Source organism: Toxotes jaculatrix, chromosome 18 (genome assembly GCF_017976425.1).
Source record: "Toxotes jaculatrix isolate fToxJac2 chromosome 18, fToxJac2.pri, whole genome shotgun sequence".
NCBI classification, from domain to species: Eukaryota; Metazoa; Chordata; class Actinopteri; family Toxotidae; genus Toxotes; species Toxotes jaculatrix.
Window position 1 is genome coordinate 8,512,539 of NC_054411.1, and position 10,098 is coordinate 8,522,636.

Sequence of the window (10,098 nt, forward strand, 5' to 3'; positions counted from 1 at the left end):
ATATAAAAAGCAGGTCTGAGCTCCATATCCCGAGGAATAACTCATGGTAAGAGTGAACAGTCCTCCCTGCCAGAGCCTCGTGTTCAAAACCTGCCAATCATAGACACCACATGGCATCACTGGTTTTTGAAATGTGAAGGGAATACGAATAGCTTATTTATAAATTACATATTAGAGATGTTGCAGAATGCAGTGTCACTCCTGAAAAAGGATGGTAATTGCATAATGACAATAGACTGCAGAGTGAGGCAGATATCCTCTGGCATAAGAGCTTGGCTCATTATGGTTGAGAAATTCTTTCTTTCTTTCTTTCTTTCTTTCTTTCTTTCTTGCTTTTACTCCCTTTAGCACAACAGAACTTCTTTTCTCCTTTTTGGTCTTTAATCATTTCGAAATATAAACAAATATCAAACTTGGCAAATTAGTTGTACTAAAAGCTTTGAAGGCCAGATCAGCAGCCAGTCCTTGACTCTCCCTTTGTGCCCAACTAGTCTCAGACACAGACAGAGCCTGATTTGCAACAAGGGCTTTATTCCTTCATAGTCTCCAGAAGGGAAGTGACATGCACAAGGCCTTGAGTCCAAAAGACATTTGTTTTCGAATGTGTGAGAGACAGTGAGCAAAACCCTCTCCAGAGTGACGCTGAACCTCCGGCCACTGGACAGAAAAAGCACCTCCATCTTTCTGTAGTCACAAAACAACGTCTTCTCTCATCAGATCTTTCACATGTCCAGTTCCCCACGAACAGCATGCAGGTCCATTCTTAGGTACACACAGAAGTTGCAAAGGGGGCCCCTGCTGTCCTAGTCCATTGTCGGGGGGCCTCAGGCATGCTTGGACACATCAGCCGAGGATCAGATTGCTTTTGTTGGGCCAGTCCCAGGTCCACGCTGCTCCTCATGACTTCAAAGGGCCACGTCAGTGTGTGTTAGTGAAGATGAGAAGCGGTACGAGCACAGCTCAGCAGAGTGTGATCAGCAGGAGCCATGGTGCACCCTCAGGACGACACCATGTTGTCTTAGCAGGCGAGGGAGTCAGGCAGCTCTGACAAAACACTCATGCACGGGAGCTGAGGTTACATCGAAATATGGGACAACAGAGCAGTGAGACATGCAGGTGCAGATTTGGAGGGAGAAAGGGATAGACCAGAGGTAAAAAAAGACACACACACATGCACACACACAGGGGAAGCTGTCTACATATAGACTGATGGAGTAGATACTGCATAAGAATTATGAGAACAGAGGCAGGCTGCTCTGATGTGTGACGGAGCCAGTGTTATCTCCTGTTCAGGCCAGTGAACTGAATGTATGTTCAACATTCAACTATTTGATAAGAGCCACAATAGGACAGAGGTCAAGCAGGTTGGGAGAGGATGGTGGGGGTCAGGAGTCACCTCACAGGAGGCAAAACATCCTCCACAATACTCCCAAAAATCACATCCCCTGGTGTCATTGCAGCCAGACCTGAACATCCTCTCCCCGGTCCAAACACAGCAACTCTCTTCCCTACACACCTAGTCCACAACTAATAACATGGCAACAAAAAATTCAGCTGTAAAAACATTTATATTGTAATGTCTGACAGCAATGTCTGTTATCTTTTAGGGTATTTACACACTGTATGTATGAAAAACAGGGGGAAAAGGAGGAAGAGATGTTTCCATGATATTTTTATGTGTTGTTGTGGTGCGAAAACCACTTAACTCTTTAACTGAACCACTTGGTGATTTTCATATTGCAACTCTTAAAAGAACGATTACATGTTCCTGTGTTATTTGAAGCAAATAAGCTCAAAAACACATGAAAAAAACTGCAGTCATTTTTATTATGGTTTTTTTTTTTGCCATTTTGGAGGTTTTCACCCCACAGTGACACAGCAAACACTGCAACACAGATGGTTTTTTTGTTGTTATTCTCTACTGTTGTGATGAGAAGGATCTGACATGTTTGTGTGCAGGCAGCAGGTATTGTCAGTCATGTGGGGGCCACTCTGAGTGTGTGTGCGTGTTTGAGGTGACAGCGCCTCGTGCACAGAGAAAGAGGTGTTTTACTGACAGGTGTGACTCCTGACCCGGCCTCTATGTGTCTCTGTCAACACATCCAGGCCTGATGTCTCGGCTCAGGCATGGAGAAACATGCTGCCGCCGCCACCACATGCTTTGTCTGCTCACCTGCTCACATGGATACAATATCCACTCTGTCAAACAGCAACGGTACGCACTGGTAGCTGCTCTTCACTATCAAGCCCTTGTAAGCATTCTGAAGTCTTTTCTTTGACAAGTAAAAAGCTATAGAAAACAGGATGATTGAACATAAAGCGTGTACTCTCTGACAGAGATACTCTGTTATGGAGAGACCCACCCTTCATTGAATGATGAGGAGGAGACTGATCGTAAACTACTTGTTGATGTTCGGGAGGAATATGTTCACTGGAGATGATGTCAAAGCCCAAACATCTCCTGGCAATTCACCAGAGTTTTGTTAATTTATTTTCTGGACGGCAAGGTTAATCTTTACACAATGATAACATTCCTGGCAAACCTCCTGGAAGACACACAAACACACAGAGAAACGTGCACGCACACTCTCATTCAACCGGCAGATGATTCCAGATGTTTCCTAAACGGATGAAAGGCAGGGAAGCTCCTCTCAAGCCTGCATCAGACTCAACTAAGAGTTGGAAGCCGACCAGCTGGAACCACCCAGACCTCCATACAGTTTCCTCCTCACTGGCCCCTCCCAGCCACAGGCGTATAGTGGTGATTTATCTCCCTAGGATGTGTCAGGCGCGTGGGGAGAACGAGGGGGCCGACATTCTTATCATTAAATTCAAAGCCCCATGATGAGAGGCAGTCGAGGGAAGAATTAAATAAACTAGACAATTTCCCTGCGGGAAGTTGCAAGAGTGGTGCGGTGTGCTGTGCTGTCCCATTCATTGTCTGTACTGTTACTGTAAAGCAGAACCCAAAATACATTCTTTACCTTTGCAAATGAAAGTAAGATAAAAGGGAGGGTGGGAGAAGAAGAAGAGAGGGAGCGTAGGACGGATAGAAAAGGGTCTGATGAGGGGAATGATTAAAAAAATGGGCTAGTATGGAAAATCACTGTAGGAAGGAAAGGAGGGAGGGTGGAGGAAGGATACAGAAAGGATGGATAGATGGGGATGGGGCCACAGAGGGGTTAGGAAAGGGAGGAAAATATGGATAAAAAGGAGATCTTAAGAGGAGTTAGGGAGGATGGAAGAATGTCAATAGTAGTCAATAGTGTATTTCAATAGTAGTGGGTGGGTCTGTGTGAGTGTGTGCGTCCGTGTGTGTAATTTGAATAAAATAAAATTAAATAAAATATGAACAAATTACTTTGGGTCTCTAATTACATCGCATTGAGTTATATCATGAACATTATCGCAATTCAACACAGACTGACCAGAGAATGGAACAATCAGGAGAGAGCACAATAACAGCTAATACTGACCTCACAGTACAAACTGAGTATGTTAACCTTGGAAAAAGCAGAATAGCCCATATCATAAGAACCTAAAGTTAGAACAATAATTTGCTGTGGTTTCTTCTGTTAAAAATACACATAATTCAGATGCCAATACAGGTATGAAATTCATTAATAAAATCACTCGGTTAAAAATACAGCTTTAAGACTGAGTCAGCAACAGTGTAAATGAACAATAACAACTTTGTAATTGTCTTTTTTTTTTTTTTTTTTAAGATAACATTTCATTAAAAAACACGGATATCCAGCACATGTTCAGACAGTTTCTCCAGGGTTTGGATTAAGGTGTTCAACTTAAAGTATGTTAAGAGCATGTAGCTCAGAAGCAAATTAATCATTATAGTTCAACCTGGTGAACTTGACACATCTATTACTTATTATTTGACAGTGGTCACTGCATTCATCATCACCACTAGATGGAAAATTAAGAAAATATACCCAAACTGGGTGCATCTTGAGAGTAATTTGAGCTATCCGAGTCGTCTCTCTGCCAGGCTTCCTTCCCTTACCCTGTCCACCACGCAATAAAGAAAACAAAAAAGGCACGAACCCACCTACACTTAAACGTGACCCAAATAACCCCACGTCACTTGATACTGGAGTGAATCTTGTCCGCGATTGACCGTACGTAGCGCTTTACAGGGGTGGGAAAAAGTCCCCTGCCGGGAGGCCTCCCTTCGTGCCGACGCCAAAAAATATAAGAATCGCAAAACTTTTCCTCACCATACCTACACTTTAACCCAGAAAGGTCCTACTCCAGTCTCCCCTTGGAACGAAACGTGGCAGAGCAAGACGAGCCAGTGTTTGACCTCAAAGTCCAACTCACCCTCACTTTACAATAAAGCTTGTATCACAATTTGGGTGGTGATGATGGACAGCAATGCAACTATGCTCAGGACACAGGTTGAGTACTATTAAAAAAAACAACTCTTACTTTGGAGGTTCCCCAATCCATGTACATAAGACCTGCCCGTGTACCATTTATTGATGGAAAAACAGCCAACTTATTGACCTAACAATGATTTTACTCAATATCTAAAAATGTGATCACAAATGTATCTTGGATGCCAATACATATTTTAAATGCATTCATAAAACATCATCGTGTCCTGTAGTTTGAAGAGCAGCTTGCAGACATGTGCGATGTGGGCTGCAACAGTCCTTCAGAGGTGAGGTCCGGAGGTCTAGGCGTTGTCCATGGCTTGGTGGATCAGGTCAGGCCACAACATTCCACTTCCAGCCTTCCTTTTGGACATATGACTTGAACAGAGAAAAAAACAAAACAAACAATCATTAGTAATAAATAAAAAGCAAACAGACTAAAGCAAACCTTCAACATGACTTTAGATCTTACCTTTGGTTGCCGCTCTCTCACTTCCTCTGACTAATTTCCCCTGACTCTGGTGTCAGCTGCTTCCGCATACTGTTGTGGAACAGTCCAGTGCATCCATCCCTGCAGTGTGGAAAGTCTGCTGGCAGTCTCCAAAGTCATTTATCCATCAGTCCATTAACTCAAAATTTCATCACATTCCAGTTCTGTATTGCCTGTGGAACTCCTCTTCAGCATGTTCTGCTGTGGTCTTGTGATCTTTGCAAACCCTTCCACAAAGGAATTAGCAAGTCCAATGTCCTGACATACATGGAGACAGTCTGAGAAGACAATATTGTCTTCTACTGCACTTTGTACCTTTTGCAGACTAATCATATCAACAGGTTGACAGCTCTGTGTTTTGGGTTCAGGGACAGAAAATGTAAAGTAAGAAATTTAAAAAAAAAAAAAACTATGAAGACAAAAGAAAAAAAACACACACAAATATGTAAAGTCAAACCAAAATAAATAACATGATAAGTATATGAAAAAGGTGCTAAAGGACAGAAAACTGACAGCAAGGGAGCAATGTGTGCAACAGACAATGTAAAAGTAAACAGCATGGACAAAGAAAATAACTCCATCACTGGAAGTTCAGCCATAGAATAAGGCCTCAGTTCATTCATAATCGAGCTGCAGAATCATTTAAGCAGGATTTATAGTCTGTCCAAACTTCAACATGTCTTCCTCACTCTGTTCCTTCAAACACTGGAACGAGGCCTTAACTGTGTCTTCCCCTCTAGAGTCTTTGACATGGTTTTTGAAACATAGTGAAAGGTTTCTCTATCATTTGTAAACATCTTTTCAGGTTTGCCTTCTGAAATGCCTGTCACTCTGTTCACATTTGTTTATAAAGATTAGCAATTCTACTTCAAGACAAAGCCTGTTATCCTTAAGACTTTCTCTTTAATTCAGCCCATGACAATGTCTCATTTCAAGCATGTCAATAGAATGTAGCTCAGTAGGGGCAAATTAATCATGATTGTTCAACCTGGTGAACTTGACATATCTATTAGGATTTCACAGTGGTCACTGCGTTCATCATCACCACTAGATGGGAAATTAAGCAAATATACCCAAACTGGGTGCATCTTTACAGTCGTCTGAGCTATCTGAGTCGTCTCTCTGCCAGGCTTCCTTCCCTTACCCTGTCCACCAAGCTATAAAAAAAGAAAATAAAAAAAGGTGCAAACCCACCTACACTTAAACCTGACCCAAATAACCCCACGTCGCTTGATACTGCAGTGAATCTTGTTCACGATTGACCGTGCGTAGCGCTTTACAGGGGCAGGGAAAAAAGTCCCCTGCCGGGAGGCCTCCCTTTGTGCCGACGCCAAAAAACATAAGAATCGCAAAACTTTTCCTCACCATAACTACACTTCAACCCAGAAAGGTTCTACTCCAGTCTCCCCTTGGAACAAAACTTGGCAGAGCGAGACGAGCCAGTGTTTGACCTCAAAGTCCAACTCACCCTCATTTTACAATAAAGCTTCTATAAAAATTTGGGTGGTGATGATGGACAGCAATGCAACTATGCTCAGGACACAGGCTGAATACTATTAAAAAAAACAACTCTTACTTTGGAGGTTCCCCAATCCATCTACATCAGACCCGCCTGTGTACCTCCACCATTTGCTGATGGAAAAACAGCCAACTTACTGACCTAACAATGATTTTACTCAATATCAAAAAATGTGATCACAAATGTATCTCAGATGCCAATACAGATTTTAAATGCATTCATAAAACATCGTCCATGGGCTGAGTAACTACTTGAGAAAGCCAACATAAGAAACACATTTACAGCCAATTCATCAGATCAGAACAGCAATGTTTCATCAATAATTCTATCTGAACCAGTTATCAGTCTCCCTGCTCACACTCTACCTTTGAACCTCAACAGTAATCACTTCTATATACAGTAGACCTATGATGTTACTACATAAATATAAATATGAAGACATGTTTTTATTTTTTCTGATATTGGGGTATATGTATCTTCTAAGGGGTGGATATTGTAGGTTTTATTATTCTGTCATTTTTAAACTTCTGTCTTCCAATTCTTCTGCATACTATGTTGCATTTTCTTCATTCTCCATTGGGAGTTTGATTGTAACTAAAGAATTTCCCACCAGGGATTAATTAAGTTTCTCTGATTCTGATACACATACAAAGAAGATTGTGCTTGTTTCTGACTCTAAACAAAAAAACAAAAACACAGCTGGACAATTCAGTCATAACTCGTGACCTATGAGCTGAACAACCACTTGAGAAAACCAACATCACAGATCAAGTTATGTTTCGTTTGAACTTTCCTGAGGCCGTGTCCTCTTGAGGCATCACAAGTGAAGAGCTGGGAAAACTTCGGTTCCAACAACAGAGTAAATAAATGGTCGCAGTCTGTGCTTAATCAGCACTTGAGCTTCACTACGCAAAAAATCATCCCATCCACCTTCTAGATGCAGCAGATTCACTTCCTGGTCATGTCCTGTAGTTTGAAGAGCAGCTTGCAGACTTGCGCGATGTGGGCTGCAACAGTCCTTCAAAGATGAGGTCTGGAGATCTAGGCGGTGTCCAGGGCTTGGTGGATCAGGTCAGGCCACAACATTCCCCTTCCAGCCTTCCTTAAGGTTGGATATATGACTTGAACAGAGAAAAAAAAAAAGTCATTAGCCATCAGTAAAAAGCAAACAGACTAAAGCAAACCTTCAACGTGACCTCAGATCTTACCTTTGGTTGCCGCTCTCTCACTTCCTCTGACTCTGGTGTCTGCTGCTTTCACAGACTGTTGTGGAACAGTCCAGTGCATCCATCCCTGCAGTGTGGAAAGTCTGCTGGCAGTCTCCAAAGTCATTTATCCATCAGTCCATTAACTCAAAATTTCATCACATTCCAGTTCTGTATTGCCTGTGGAACTCCTCTTCAGCATGTTCTGCTGTGGTCTTGTGATCTTTGCAAACCCTTCCACAAAGGCTCAGCAGTAATTAGCAAGTCCAATGTCCTGACATACATGGAGACAGTCTGAGAAGACAATATTGTCTCCTACCGCACTTTGTACCTTTTGCAGACTAACATCAACAGGTTGACATCTCCATGTTTTGGGCTCAGGGACAGAAAAGTCCAAATGTAAAGTAAGAAATAAAAAAACAAACAAACAAAAAAACACGTAAATGATCAAGCACTACAGAAAACAAGGCTTTCTTCATCCCATTGACAAAGTTAAATAAATTCACAATAACAAAAAAAATATGAAAAAGGATAACTATGAAGACAAAAGAAAACCATACACATAAATATGTAAAGGCAAACCAAAATAAACTGCATGACAAGTATATGAAAAAGGTGCTAAAGGACAGAAAACTGACAGCAAGGGAGAAATGTGTGCAACAGACGATGTAAAAGTAAATAGCATGGACAAAGAGAATAACTCCATCACTGGAAGTTCAGTCACAGAATAAGGCCTCATTTCACTCATAATCGAGCTACAGCAGCTACAGAATCATTTAAGCAGAATTTATAGTCTGTCCAAACTTCGACATGTCTTCCTCACTCTGTTCCTTCAAGCACTGGGACGAGGCCTTAACTGTGTCTTCCCCTCTAGTGTCTTTGACATGGTTTTGAAACATAGTGAAAGGTTTCTCTATCATTTGTAAACATCTTTTCAGGTTTGCCTTCTGAAATGCCTGTCACTCTGTTCACATTTGTTAATAAAGATTAGCAATTCTACTTCAAGACAAAGCCTGTTATCATTAAGACTTTCTCTTTAATTCAGCCCATGACAATGTCTGATTTCAAGCATGTAGCTCAGTAGGGGCAAATTAATCATGATTGTTCAACCTGGTGAACTTGACATATCTTTTAGGATTTCACAGTGGTCACTGCGTTCATCATCACCACTAGATGGGAAATTAAGCAAATATACCCAAACTGGGTGCATCTTTACAGTCGTCTGAGCTATCTGAGTCGTCTCTCTGCCAGGCTTCCTTCCTTTACCCTGTCCACCATGCAATAAAAAGAAAATAAAAAAAGGTGCAAACCCACCTACACTTAAACCTGACCCAAATAACCCCACGTCGCTTGATACTGCAGTGGATCTTGTCCACGATTGACCGTACGTGGCGCTTTACAGGGGCGGGAAAAAAGTCCCCTGCCGGGAGGCCTCCCTTTGTGCCGACGCCAAAGAAACATAAGAATCGCAAAACTTTTCCTCACCATAACTACACTTCAACCCAGAAAGGTTCTACTCCAGTCTCCCCTTGGAACAAAACTTGGCAGAGCGAGACGAGCCAGTGTTTGACCTCAAAGTCCAACTCACCCTCATTTTACAATGAAGCTTCTATCAAAATTTGGGTGGTGATGATGGACAGCAATGCAACTATGCTCAGGACACAGGCTGAATACTATTAAAAAAAACAACTCTTACTTTGGAGGTTCCCCAATCCATCTACATCAGACCTGCCTGTGTACCTCCACCATTTGCTGATGGAAAAACAGCCAACTTACTGACCTAACAATGATTTTACTCAATATCAAAAAATGTGATCACAAATGTATCTCGGATGCCAATACAGATTTTAAATGCATTCATAAAACATCGTCCATGGGCTGAGTAACTACTTGAGAAAGCCAACATAAGAAACACATTTACAGCCAATTCATCAGATCAGAACAGCAATGTTTCATCAATAATTCTATCTGAACCAGTTATCAGTCTCCCTGCTCACACTCTACCTTTGTACCTCTACAGTAATCACTTCTATATACAGTAGACCTATGATGTTACTACATAAATATAAATATGAAGACATGTTTTATTTTTTCTGATATTGGGGTATATGTATCCTCTAAGGGGTGGATATTGTAGATTTTATTATTCTATTTGTCATTTTTAAACTTTTGTCTTCCAATTCTTCTGCATACTATGTTGCATTTTCTTCATTCTCCATTGGGAGTTTGATTGTAACTAAAGAATTTCCCACCAGGGATTAATTAAGTTTCTCTGATTCTGATATAAATACAAAGAAGATTGTGCTTGTTTCTGACTCTAAACAAAAAACAAAAACACAGCTGGACAATTCAGTCATAACACGTGACCTATGAGCTGAACAACCACTTGAGAAAACCAACATCACAGATCAAGTTGTGTTTCGTTTGAACTTTCCTGAGACCGTGTCCTCTTGAGGCATCACAAGTGAAGAGCTGGGAAAACTTTGGTTCCAA